Genomic DNA, 14,223 nt, shown 5'->3' on the forward strand with positions numbered 1-14,223 from the left:
TATACCGCTCCTGCAACGGACAGCTGGAACTGACAACCGGAAGCGGCAGATACAAACCACTATAAATGCCGGAGGAAACATCACAGAAGAACTTCACAGGAGGCTCCCAAGCACTGAGGATGTCCCTTAGACAGGGGACAAAATGTCTGCAACACAAATTCCCAGCTCAGCGAACAGAACCACAACAACGAGCACCCAAGCTACAAATCTTCTCACAAACTTTGAATATAGGATGATAGTTTGGGGTCTGTCAATTGAGCTAATTCTGACAAATAAATGAAGCAATGAGAAAATGGAGCATTAATGTCAAGGTGACACACAGTCATATTCATACATAGTCCCCTTTAATAAAGTGCCTTTCTCAACTTATTTATCTAGTACCTTAACACAATAAAAGGTAGCCATGATGTGGTAGTGCCAGTGTTGGACTGGGATGGATAAAGTTAAAAATCACACAACACCAGGTTATAGTCCAACAGGTTTATTTGGAAGTACTAGCTTTAAGAGTGCTGCTCCTTCATCAGGTAGCTACAATGGTTTGAAAGCTATTCCTGAAGAAGGGCCTGTGCCCGAAACGTCGAATCTCCTGTTCCCTGGATGCTGCCTGACCTGCTGTGCTGTTCCAGCAATAAAGTTTCAACTTTGATCTCCAGCATCTGCAGACCTCACTTTCTCCTTTGAAAGCTAGTACTTACAAATAAACCTGTTGGACTATAAACTGGTGTTGTGTGATTTTTAACAATAAAAGGTCACAAGGAGCTGCACAGGAGCGTTAGACCATTTAGGCCTTAGATGAGGAGATATGTTTTCCCTCACAGAATGGAGAATCACTCAAACTCTCTGACCCAGAAAACCACAGAGACCAAGTATGTCCAAGAGAGAGGTCAATAGATTTGTAATTATTAAAGATATCAATGGATATAGGGACAGTGCAGGAAAATACAGTGACATAGATGATCTAGATAAATGGTAGAGCCAACTCCAAGGACTAAATGGACTATTCCTTTTCCTACTTTCTGCAACAAAGGACAAAATCTGATATTGAAGTACAGAATAAGGTATTGGGACTGGTAATCAAAGAGGTATGTTTTTAAAGACCAAGTTAAAGGAAACTGCAGTAGAAAGCTGAGGAGGTTTAGAGAGAGAATTCCACAGCTAAGCGTCAAGGCAACTGAAGACACAGTCACGAATGGTGGAGGTATTAAAATCAGAAATGTGCTAGAGGTGCTGAGAAATAAGCAGAAGAACACAGGAACAGAAGCAAGCTGTCCAGCCTCTTGTACATATTCCACTATTTAGTGAGTTGAAGGTTGGCCTGTGATCCAACTCCATTTATTTGCATCAATTCCATTACTTAATAACATTTGTTATCTAAAATCCACCGATTTGATTTAAAATGACAACTCATCTGGTATCAATTGCAATTCGTAAATACCTGATCCAATCTATTGCCATCCTTTGTGCATGCAGTGTTTTCTAACTTTTCTTTCAGGTTTAGCTTTAATGTTTAAACTATAACCCTTTAAGTCCAGACTCACCAACCAACAGAAACTGTTCCCCTCTAGCCACCCAATTTGTTCCCCTTAATGACTTGAAAACTCTGAGTGAATCACCCCATAACTGTCTAAATTCAGAAGGGGCATAACTCTATTTTCATAGAATCCCTACTCTGCATAAACAGGCTATTTGGCCTAACAAGTCCACACTGACCCTCTGAAGAGTAAGCCACCCAGACCCATGCCCCTACCCTATTACTCTATATTTACCCCTGATTAGTTTACCTAAGCTACACATCCCTGAACACTATGGGAAATTTAGCATGGCCAATTCACCTAACCTGCACATCTTTGGACTGTGGGAGGAAACCGGAGCATCCGGTGGGAACCCACACAAACATAGGGAGATTGTGCAAACTCCATACAAGCACCCAAGGATGGAATCAAACCCGGGTTCCTGGTGCTGAGAGGCAGCAGTGCGAACCACTGAGCCACCGTGTAACCCCAAATTTTGTGGAATCTATCCTTGTAACTTAATTCCTTAATTCAAAGTCCAGATATCACCTTGGTAACTTGCACTGCACTCTCTTCTACGTATATGTATAAATATATGGCCAATTTCTCCTTTCCAAAGTGTGCTGCCAAGAACAGTTTACACTACTCCAGGTGTAAGTAGAATTTTGTGTAGTTACAAAATAACTTCTCATCCTTTGTAATCTAGTCCTTGAAATATAAAGGTGAAAGTTGGTCTTTTGGTTATTTTATCAACCTACCCATGATACTTTAACGAGCTGTGTAAATAGATTTCCAAGTTCTTGGGATCTTCGCTGATTCTAGCTTTTCACCATTTACAGAGAGCCCTTTTCTACCCAAATCAGGTGCAAAGTGGACAATCTCAAGTTTGCCTCCATTAAATCCATTTGCCACAGTTTTGCATTTAAACTATCAACATTTCAGTAATTTTACACTTGCAATGCTAACAATACCATCTATCTTTGTGCCATCAGCAACCCTGGTAGGTGATTTTCCATCCTATAATCTGTCAGCATTAATCATAGTGAATAGTTGAAGCCACAACACTAATTTCCATAGAATACAAACAATCACAACCTGCCACTTTATCTTTCCTGTGTTTCCTGCTCTTCTGCCAATTTTCCAACCAGGTTAATAATTTACCTTCAATTCCATAAACCAACAGTTTAAGAGGATGGTTATCTTCTGGAAGTCCATATAAATAACTCCTATTAATTCTCCTGTTCATCACTTCAATCACCTCTTCAAAAAAGTTTAATACCAGATTCATCAGAAAGAACCTTTTATAGCTGCATGCCACCTTTCTTTGATCAGCTGAGAATTTAAGACACTTTCAATTTTGAATCTATTATTTGTTAATAGACTTCAGTAATTTTCTGATAAGAGTTATTCAGTTAGTGTGGAGTAAAGTCTTATCTTTACTCCAATCAGAGCTTCTTAGCGTTCTTCTATCAGATCACATGGATCTAATTGTGTGGGGGTTGCAGAGATCTCTTACCATCCTTTACATATAGTTATTGTTTATAAAGGTTGTTCATTTTCACTCACATAGGTATCAACTACCTTTGAGCCACAATCCAGACTAGACAATAGACAATAGGTGCAGGAGTAGGCCATTCTGCCCTTCGAGCCTGCACCACCATTCATTATGATCATGGCTCAACATCCTTAATCAGTATCCTGTTCCTGCCTTATCTCCATAACCCTTGATTCCACTATCCTTGAGAGCTCTATCCAACTCTTTCTTAAATGAATCCAGAGACTGGGCCTCCACTGCCACCACTCTCTGGGTGAAGAAGTTTCTCCTCATCTCTGTCCTAAATGGTCTACCCCGTATTTTTAAGCTGTGTCCTCTGGTTCGGCACTCGCCATCAGCTGAAGCATGTTTCCTGCCTCCAGAGTGTCCAATCCTTTAATAATCTTATATGTCTCAATCAGATCCCTTCTCAGCCTTCTAAACTCAAGGGTATACAAGCCCAGTCGCTCCAGTCTTTAAGTGTAAGGTAATCCCGCCATTCCAGGAATTGACTACTGTTAACTGGTCTATAATTCTCTGGTTTCTCTCTTTCACCAGTTTGAACAACAGAGAGAGAGATATGTATTTTTCAACTCTAAAAGAAAATTTCTCAAATCAAGAGAACTTTGCAAGATTATAATCAGAGTGTTAACTTTGTTCTCATCTACTTCCTTTAAAACCCTGGGATTAAAAAAAGAGTTCTCAACCTTTGAAATCATCACTCTTTAGTGTCATTATATTCTTCATTACTGTTATCCTGCTGACATTAATTTTGTTGAGTCCTTGATTCAGGATTAGTTTCTTTGGCATATCCAGCTTGCTGACCTCTTCCCCTACTGTAGGAAAGTGACACAAAGCAGCTATTTAATCCCATTTCTTAGATCTATTTCCAATGTTACTGCTTTGGATTTAAGGGGCCATATTTGTACCTGACCAGTCTCCTGTCCCAAATATAATTATAACAATTTTCATGTTGATTTTGATATCCTTTGCCAATTTTGTTCCATTCCTTTTCTACTTTTTAAATTGCTCTTACCCATCTGCTTTGCCATCTTTTGTGACCTTTTGATATTGGTGCATTGTAAGACTGGAGGAAGTTTCAAAGATAGGGAAGTGTGAGGTCATGGAAGGTTTGGAATACAAACTCCTTCCTGGGATATGGGTGTCACTGGCAAGGCCAGGATTCATTGCTGTGTATCTGAAACCACATGTGGACCAGACCACGTAAGGATTTACTTTTCCTTCCTGAATGGATATTAGTGATCAAGAAGATTTCTTGCAACAATTTGTGATCATTGTCACAGTCTCCATGACTGCGACTAGCTGTTGTGGTCGGAATTGAATTCACATCCCCAGACCATTAGCTTGCAGACCAGACTAGACCAGACACCACTGCACCATCACCTCCCTCTGTAACCAGATCATGAACTCATCTTGTTTTTGTTTGCCCAGAGGTGGTGAAAAGTATTTTATATACATTCAAATCCTGCTTTTAGTACTTTTTATAAAATGCATTGTTATACTTGACGTTAAACATGACAAATGTTGTTTTCTATCTCCCTAAACAATATTAAAATTACATTCTTCTGATGATGTTCCTCCTTTAATGGGAGTGAAATTAACCAGATGCTCTCTCACACGTGAGTGAACATCTGGCCAATTTCACTGCTAGACTCTTTGCAGTTCAGTCAGGGCAATGACCCATGAGTGGTTATATTGGATAGAGATGCAGCATATAAACTGTTAAATGCCTCAATAAACTCCACCATAAAACATATGTTTCAGATCTAACTGACATTACATTCCACAATGAATGTTCTCCTAAGAAATTCACTCTGACTTAGTTAGTATTTGTGAATATTTTACAAAAACAGACAAGGAACACCAGGGGATTACAAGATGTAATCACTACTTAACAAAAACATAACTCATCTTCATCAAATTCTTTCCATACTTAACAAGTTTTAAGATCATTTCAAGGCATGATTGCATGAACTACAATAATTACTAAAATTGTGAGTATAGTTTTCAAAGACACTTCAGAGCCACATTCAATATAGGTATTTAATCCAGACTTTTTCAAAGTCATTTTTGCATTTCGTTACTGAAATCTACATGGAAAAGATCTTTCATTTCACTGTTGTCTCTCAGTCCTTTGATAATTTCTTGAGTATATTTTTCAAATAAGTTAAATTTGTTGAGTTGTTTACTGGGTCTTTGAATCATTTACCTTTGTTGCATCTCACTCAATAACTACTTAAGTTTTGATTCCTTTTTTTCCAAACTGATTATTTTCTGTTTTGTACCCCTTTCTTGTTTCAATATTAACATTGCAAAATATTTATCATCAATAAAGAACCACATTGCACTGAAGTTTTTTATCCAGTTGTGTGCCCGAAAAAAATTAACTCCTGAAGATTGAAACAGTTTGGGACTGAAGAGTGTGCAGACAGATGCCCCTAAGAATATAAAGAGGTTTAATATGGAAAAGACAAAGAAGATATAAACACTTGTGGAGGAGGCAACTGGAGAGGTTTCAGAAAAGATTTAGAAGGATGTTGTCAGGATTGGGGAGTTTAAGTTTCAAGGAAAGGCTGGATAGGCTGGGACTATTTTCACTGGAGCTTAAAAATGTGTTGCTGGAAAAGCGCAGCAGGTCAGGCAGCATCAAAGGAACAGGAGAATCGACGTTTCGGGCATAAGCCTTTCTTCAGGCTTATGCCCGAAATGTCGATTCCCCTGTTCCTTTGATGCTGCCTGACCTGCTGTGCATTTCCAGCAACACATTTTTAAGCTCTGATCTCCAGCATCTGCAGTCCTCACTTTCTCCTATTTTCATTGGCGTGTAGGAGGTTAAAGAGTGACTCTGTAGAGGTTTATAAAATCATAAGGGCATAAATAAGGTGAATAGCTAGAGTATTTTCCCTCGAATGGGGGAGGTCAAAACTAGGGAGAGGAGAAAGATTCAAAGATTTAAAAGGAATCTGAAGGGCAACTTTTTCACAGAGTGTGGTTTGTATGTGGAAAGAGCTGCCAGAGGAAATGGTAGATGCAAGTACAGTTACAAAAAGACATTTGGATAGGTACATGGATAGGAAAGGTGTAGAGAGATATGGGCCAAATGTTGGCAAGTGGGCTTAGTTTAGTTTGGTAAACTTGGTTGGCATGGACAAGTTGGACTGAAGGCTCTGTTTCCATGCCGTATGATTCTACGACTTTATATCATAGCCAATAATAAACCCAGAAAGGAATTCAGGAGAAACCATTTTACATAGTGGTGAAATTATGGAATTTGCTACCATAGTGAATGGTTGAGGTGAAAATAGCATAGAGATGTTTGATTTATATTTGTAAAGCACTTATATTTTATGAAGCACATTATTATTATCAATCAACTTTCACGTAATAAAACATCCAAAAGATGTTTACAAAAGCATTATTAAGCAAAATATGACATCCATACATTTGGGGGATATTAAAATCCATGATTAAAGAGGTCGATTTTAAGGAGAGTCTTAAAGGAGTAAATAAAAATAGACAAGTGGAGAGGTTTGGGGAGGAAATCCCAGAGTTAGGGATTTGGTGGTTAAATGCGTGGCCACCAATGGGAAGGATTATCTTGCTCCCCAGAGAAGTCTTGATTTTAAACATGAGGGAGAACAAGTGGAAACATAGGATGAAATGAAGATGGTTGGGAGATTTCTGTGGAGCATGAGTGAAAGCATGAACAAATGGCCTGAATGGGCTGTTTGCACTGTAAATTTTATGGGGTTCTCTGTTGCTTGGATGTTTCTTCACCTTGCTCACTCATCCCCTCTAAAATATAATTCACCTGTCAAAAGCATAGAACAATTTCAACAACTTAAACAAGAAGTTACAAACCCATGAGGTGGCTGAAGTATTCCATCATTCAGTACCAGTGCTTTACAATGTCTCCTACATGTCAATAATTTTTGGAGTTAAGGTAGATGGAATATGCATGGGTTTGAATTTGTCAGTGGGGACAATCTGATGCCTGCATATCCAAGTTCAGATATTCCATGCCTGGCAGCTTGACCCCACATACACACAAGCCAAAGATCATGGTAGAAAAAAACCTAAGTTTTTCTAAAGGTCATCACTCTCAATTCAAGCAATCATGCTACACTTTACAGGAGCCTTTGTGCATACCCTCAGTAGTCTTCCTTTAGTCTTGACAACACCACAAACCTCCATTCCCTGTTGGCCCTGGGCTCCAGCAGATCACTAACATCCCTTCCAATCAGACCTGGCTCTATTCAATCTCACCATGCATTCATGCAAGAATTCTGTGCACCCATGCCAATTGGAAAGCAAGCTGGGAGTTGGATTCTTTCCTAATTTGACTTTGCAATAATGTAAAGTTATATTGGATACTTTACAAAACCCTCCAGTGGTCTTCATTTCAATGAGAATAAAAATCAGGAGAAATTATTCAAGGGCAGTAGAACAGAAAGCTATGGCTTCAAGTTCTATTCCAGGGAACAACATCCACTGACAGCTCGAAAAGCATTTCACACAGATTTTTGAAGTCGAGAGCTTGTGGATAAAAAGCCAGCAAACAGCCCAGAGATGGCTGCTTGATTAATGTGCTTTTCACAGGCACTGAATAAGGGAGGTTGCTGGCCAGGACACTAAGACAATGCATTGGATTGTCATTGTTCATCTGAAAGGCCAGTGGCTTTGGTTAATCACCACACTCAGAGGACAGAAATCAAAAGGGAAGGCTTGCATTTCTCGAGCACCATTCACCTTCACTACTTGACATCCCACAGCCAAGGTAGAACTTTTGAAATAGTGTAACTGTTGTATCATAGGAAACTCAGCAATCAATTTACACACAGGAAGATCCTAAAGACAATGTGATGATCTGTTTTTCTGATGTTGGTTAGGAGATAAATAATGGACAAGGAAAGTTCCCCTCCTCTTCTTCAAAACAGTGAACCCACAATGTTCTGATGCAAAGTGGGGACAGCAATCCATTGATAACAAAACTAAGCAGTTTCATCCTGGTCTTGTGATCCCTCAATTCATTCTATTTTAGAGCTTAAATTTGCTTCCCATGGCTCTATAACTTCATGCTTTGCAACAACCACATATTATTTTGCTTTAAGGATATATTTTGAAAAAAGAAAGTAACAGTCCATTGAAATACTTTAATATATTAGTTATTAAACTGTTGGAGATTAGGAGAAAAAATGTTATTCGACTGGGTGGGGAGTTGGAAACAGAGGGTTATGTGTGATAAAATCCCCAGAAATACATTAACTCTTTCAGTTGAACTTTGCAAACGCTTATCTTTGTTTGCTGCAAAAGTATTACGGAAATTGATTTTTATCTCAAACAGCAAGGGCATAGCTAGAAATCCTACATGCAAATTTAGAGGCAATCATTTATTTTCATTCCATTCCAGAATACTACTGCCTTTCATTGCCATTTTTCAGTTGTGATGAGAAAAACATACCTGAATAAAAGCAGTCTCGTAATGCTCTTGACAGAGAAGTACTCTGTGCAGTTGAGTTTGTATGAATAACACTCTTGCTTCAGAAGATCATGGATTCAACTCCTATTTCAGAGATGTAGACACAAAATCCCGGGTAACGCTCCCAGTGCAGAACACAGAGAGAGCTAGGCTGTGAGAGGGCTGCCTTTCATGTGAGATATTAAACAAAGGCCCTGATTGTCCTCTCGTGTGAATGCAAAAGATTCAAAGGTAAATTCTCAAAGAAAAGTGGGAAGCACTATCCTGGCCAATATTTATCCCTTAATCATATCAAAAAGTTGGATAATCTGGTCATTTCATATTGTTGTGTGTAAATTAGTTCTAACATTTCCTATGTTACAACAATGACATCAATTCAAAAGTACTTTACTGACTGTAAATTACTCTAAGGTGTCCTGAGGTTGTTAAGGTACTATATAAATGCAAGTCCTTCTTTTGGGATTGTAAACTTTCCATGTCAATACATAGGGCTCAAAGCCACAATTAGCTGAACTAATCAATTATAAGAAGAATTGAAGTTTTGAATGGGTAGGAAGTAAATATAATAGACTGGCATAGCCCTAAGTAATATTGAAAAGGTCCAAGTTCCATCTTGAAGTCTGTTCTAATCGCATCCAAGTTACCACTTGTGACACTATAATTTAATAGGGCGACCTTGGGATTTGGAAGTAAAACGTATGAAGATTCTAATTGCAGGCAAAAAAATCTCCAGAAATAAAATAATAGAATAACTTTGTATAATGCTTAAACTAAATGCTTAAAAAGACAAATAAAATCTCTGAATGGATCAACTAAGCCAAAAAAAATAAACTCACTTTCCCAACAAACCAACCGCCCTTTTCATAAACACAATATATATTTTACTTCAACATCCTGGAGGTATATTTTTAGAGTAGTTAATGTGAATATAAGACTACATAAACTTCATTCTTGGGGGACACTGACGAAAGACCACATTAAATAGTTTGAATAAATCACTGTTTTAATATATGCTTGTTGTTGGTTTGTAACTGCAAAAGTCATAGTCACTAGTTCTTTGAGACTTGCCTTGTCTGTTCAAACAATTGCTGTACGGTGATCTACAAATGGAAAATCTGAATACATTTGTTACAGATCTCCTGCTGCTATGGTCCACAGTTCAGCGGGTCAAATACTTCACTGTTCCTTGATTATGACTTGTTGAAAGTCAGTGATCTAATCTGTCCCCACTTCCTCTCCATAAATTTTAATCAGAGAGAGTTTACTTCTGGCTTATAGTGAATCACCTGAACACCCCACCCCATCCGCTCAGCTGGAGAGATGTTTACTGCTGTTATTATTGGCTGGATCATTAAGTGGCCCAAGAAAGTTTCAAGTGTTAATTTCTTCCGATCTAAGTTGTCATCTCCATTTCCAAGGCAAAGCGGCAGAAGTTCACCCCAGATCAAAGAGAAGTTGCCCAGTTTTTAAAAATTTTTATGTTTTGTGGGATTTGGTATGGCTGGCTGGCCAGCATTTATTGCCTGTCCCTAGTTACCCTTGAGAAGGTGGTGGTGAGCTGTTATCTTGAACCGCTGCAGTCTACCTGCTGTGCATAGACCCACAGCGCCATTGGGGAGGGAATTCCAAGATTTTGACCTAGCAACAGTAAGAGCCAGCGATAAATTTCCAAGTCAGGATGGTGAATGGCTTAGAGGGGCACTTAAAGATGGTGGTGTTCCCATATATCTGCTGACCTTGTCCATCTAGATGGAGGTAGTCATGGGTTGGAAAGTGCTGTTTGAAGATCTTTAATGAATTTACTTACCAGAGATTCTTCATGCCCATTTTCCTGGGAGAAGCGTGCAGAACTCACCAAGAGAGTTCTCAATCCTCTCAGACAAAAGCACAGAAAAAAACGTTCGCATACCCGATGCTGTCGTTTTGCAATATGGGCTATTCCAGTAGCTAACGAGCTGAAATATCCCAAATGGTGCTTGAGAAGCTTTAATTCACAGAATTAGGGTGTTTCTGGCCAAGTCAGCATTTATCGCCCATCTTTAATTGCCCAGTTTAAGAGTCAACCACATTGCTGTGGGTCTGGAGTCACATGTAGTCCAGACCAGAGAGGGATGGCAATTTCCTTCCCTGAGGGACATTAGTGAACCAGATAGGTTTTCAGACAAACAACAACAGATTCCCGGTCATTCCAGATTTTTATTGAGTTCCAACATCTATCAGAGCTTGAACTTTACCTAAATCTCTGGATTAACAGTCCAACAATAATACCACTAGGCTGTCAACTCTCCAGGGTACAAAGTGAAGATAAGTTTGTAAGGGAAATGGGTAAATCATACAAGGGTTGGTGGGTGAGGGGTAGTTTGGGGAAAGGGGTAGTTAATTTGGGTCAGCAGGAGAGGGAATAGTTGGTGGGGATAACTCAGGTGGGTCAGGGATGTAGTTGGTAAGGTTAACCAGCTAACCAGGGAGGTCAGGGGATTAGGTCAAGTCAGCCTGGGAGGGGAGGGTGTTAGGGTAGAGTCAGGGGATTTGTGGGATATCTGCTTGTGAGGTGAGGGCTCAGCATAGTTATCCAGGGCCTAGACATTGATTTTAACTTTCTAGCATTTCCTGGGACATGATCCAGATAGGTTTCTCAAACCCTCTGAGGTCTGAATCTGAGTTAAAGACTCCTTTTTTTTTAAAACAGATGCAGACCATTTGCCCATCTTGAGTTTAAACATCATGGATAATTCCCACAGAGTCACTGTGTCAGGACACATCTGAACAATCATGAAAATTCAGGTAGGTTTGGGTCAATGTTAAAAAGGCTTGCCCAGATTTCCCCACACAACCCAGTTATTTGGCCCTTCTGATCAAGGCTAGCATTCATGCTCCACATGAAGCTTATCAACACATCCTCTGTCCCCTGGAACTATTTACAGCCATCTTTATGGATCAGGCAGTTCAATGCCTGGTACCAATTGAGACAGCTATCGAAATTTAACAAAAACAGATGCATAGGCAGAGTTGGGCTGACCTGTAAGTTTGCAATTCCCAAACAATAGGTCGTGACCCTGGTAGTAGTGAATACAATCACGAGGTATAAAAGCATGTCAGTCCCCAACTCTTGTGGTGCAGTGGTAATGTCCCTACCTCTAAGCCAGGGGGGCCTGGGTTCAAGTCCCACCTGCCCCAGAGAATGTAAAAGAAAACTCTCAATTTCAATTGGTGTTGGCTCCAATCAGGCGTGTTGTGACCAAACTTTGCATCTGCATAGAGATTGTTCAGTGTTGTTAATATGAAATCAGTTCAATTACTTGTGGCAGCCTAGTCAACAAGGCATCACAGGTTTCCATTTGATGTATACATGTTGATCGACAATCTACAAACTTTAATGATTATGTACTTATTTTTACTCTACTGCTTTATTCTGGTCATGCTTTTGGTGGTATCTGGGGTGTTGTTAATTTTCAAGTGTTAAAATGGAAAACAGCTCGGGATCCATTGGACTAAAGAGATACTCTGTGTCATTTTATTATCTGGTTTAGGGATAAGATGTTTCTACTTAACCCACCCAGGAGTCAGTCTGGAAACAAAATGATCACAGTTATCAATATTCAGCTAAATTAATATAGTGTATTTAAGCTGCAACCTGTACTTTGCAAACTCTAAACTATTTAAGTTAATTATATATAAACACAGCTCACCTCTCACAGAAACACTTGCCTGTACATAGCTACCAACTTGTACATTCCATAACTGTAAAATTTAAGGAGCTGAATTCAAAAATGTAGGAAGAGAAGATGGCCATCCTAAAGTCTGTTCCATCCATTCAATTAGGTCATAGCTGATCTGTAACTTAACACTATTCACATTGGTTCTTTCACCCTTAATACCCTCACTCAACAAAAGCTTTAGCAATCAGTTCTGAAATTTACAATCAAGCCTCCAGCCTCAACAGCTGTTTTGGGGGAAAGAGTTCCAGATTCTTTATGTCAAGAAGTGCTTCCTGACATCATACCTGAACAACCAAGGCTCTAATTCCAAGGTTAATTAGCCCTTGTTCTGGATTTCCCATACCATAGGAAATAAGGTAATTAGGGAGAAACTCTCTCTTCCTTTAATCATCTTAAATACTTCGAATGGATCTCTCTTTAATCTCCTATACTCAAGGCAATGTAAACTGTTATTTAACCCTTTTAGTCTGCATAATGTTCGAAGAAATCTGCGATGCATTCTCAGGCCAACAAAGCCTCTCTGAAATGCAGTACCCAGGTCCGACCAGAGATCTAAACGTTAAAATAACTCTTACCAACTTGTATTCTAGTTCCCTGGGAGATTGTTATTTCACTTCATTGTTGATTTAATCATTTAGTGAGACATAGTTTTAACTAAAACATCCTTTCATAAATAACGTAATCTGCTCCTTTGGAAACTAAACTCACACAAAATTTAAAAAACAGGAAATTCTCTCCCATATACCTCACTTAAGTCAATACATGACTGAATACGTCACTTTCCTATTAACTAGTTAAAATCAAAAGATGCTTAAACTTCACTTGTTCAGTCTTTTGGAATTTGTGCTCAAATCAATTAAAACTAATTTAGGAAGCAATCTGGCATCAGGAAAGATAAAATAGGCTGGCTGTCTTTTGTCTAGAGAAGAAAAGGTTGAGGGAAAACCGATAGATGCCTTCAAAACAATGAAGGAGTTTGACATCCACAGAAGCCTACTCCAATCCCTCCTCTTCTCATCCCAGCAAGCAATATAATCCAATATTACTTTCTCTTTCATTTATCTAGTGTCATATTAAAAGCATTCATACTCTTGCTGTCCCACAGAGTGCAGAGTGTAAGTTCAACAAATTCATCACTTCTAGGCAAAGGGCTTTATCTGATTTCCCTTTGGATTTATTTATGGCAATCTTAAACTTCTAGCCTCTAGTTTTGGACTGCACCACAAATGGAAACATCTCCACATTGATTCAATCAAACTCATTCATTTTCAAAAGTCACTGCTCAGCCTTCTCTATTCAATGGAAAAGTAAGCAAGGCTCCTTGGTCTTTGTTCCCAGCCCAAAGGCAACAAATTGACATTAACTCTAACTCAGTCCTTGAATGGATTTTATTTAGTAAAATAAAACAAAGAACTGGGATGCTGGAAACCAGAGACACAAAAAAACAGAAATAGCTGGAGGAACTCAGCAGGCTTGGCAGAATCCATGGAGAGAAAACAGAACTAACATCTCAGGTCCAGTGCCCCTTCTTCAGAACTTGCAGAAAATCTTCCAGATTTTATTTAGCGTCATATTTCAAGCCTTTACTTTTCTTGAACACAGTTATTATGCAGTGGAACAGTGGGAATTGGGAAAAAAAAGAGCATGTAGCGGCTTGCAAGTTTGCTGCAACTGGAATCAAAGTTATTAACACAGCTGAGATACAAGATGAAAAGGAGATAAATGAAAGGAACAAAGGAATCAGACATATTATCACAAAAGATCAAGGGAAAAATAGTAAGTGATTGATCTTAATGTAATGAGCACAAAAGCCATGCAGGCAGATTTGATAGATCTGTGAACAGCTGCAAAAAGCAACAAAAAAACTAAGGATCTGAGGATTTAAAACAAGATTAAACTAAAAGACTAAAATCCTCAATATGTTTTAAATGAATGAACAAAATATTCAAATGGAAGTCA

General features: G+C 38.9%; 1 protein-coding gene across 6 annotated transcripts in view; it reads right to left on the reverse strand.

Moving 5' to 3' along the window:
- The window catches only part of col14a1a (collagen, type XIV, alpha 1a), a 225,881-nt gene that overhangs the window by 149,266 nt on the left and 62,392 nt on the right, over positions 1–14,223 (reverse strand). The window lies entirely within an intron of this gene.

The sequence above is a fragment of the Chiloscyllium plagiosum genome, chromosome 4 (genome assembly GCF_004010195.1).
Source record: "Chiloscyllium plagiosum isolate BGI_BamShark_2017 chromosome 4, ASM401019v2, whole genome shotgun sequence".
Taxonomy (NCBI): domain Eukaryota; kingdom Metazoa; phylum Chordata; class Chondrichthyes; order Orectolobiformes; family Hemiscylliidae; genus Chiloscyllium; species Chiloscyllium plagiosum.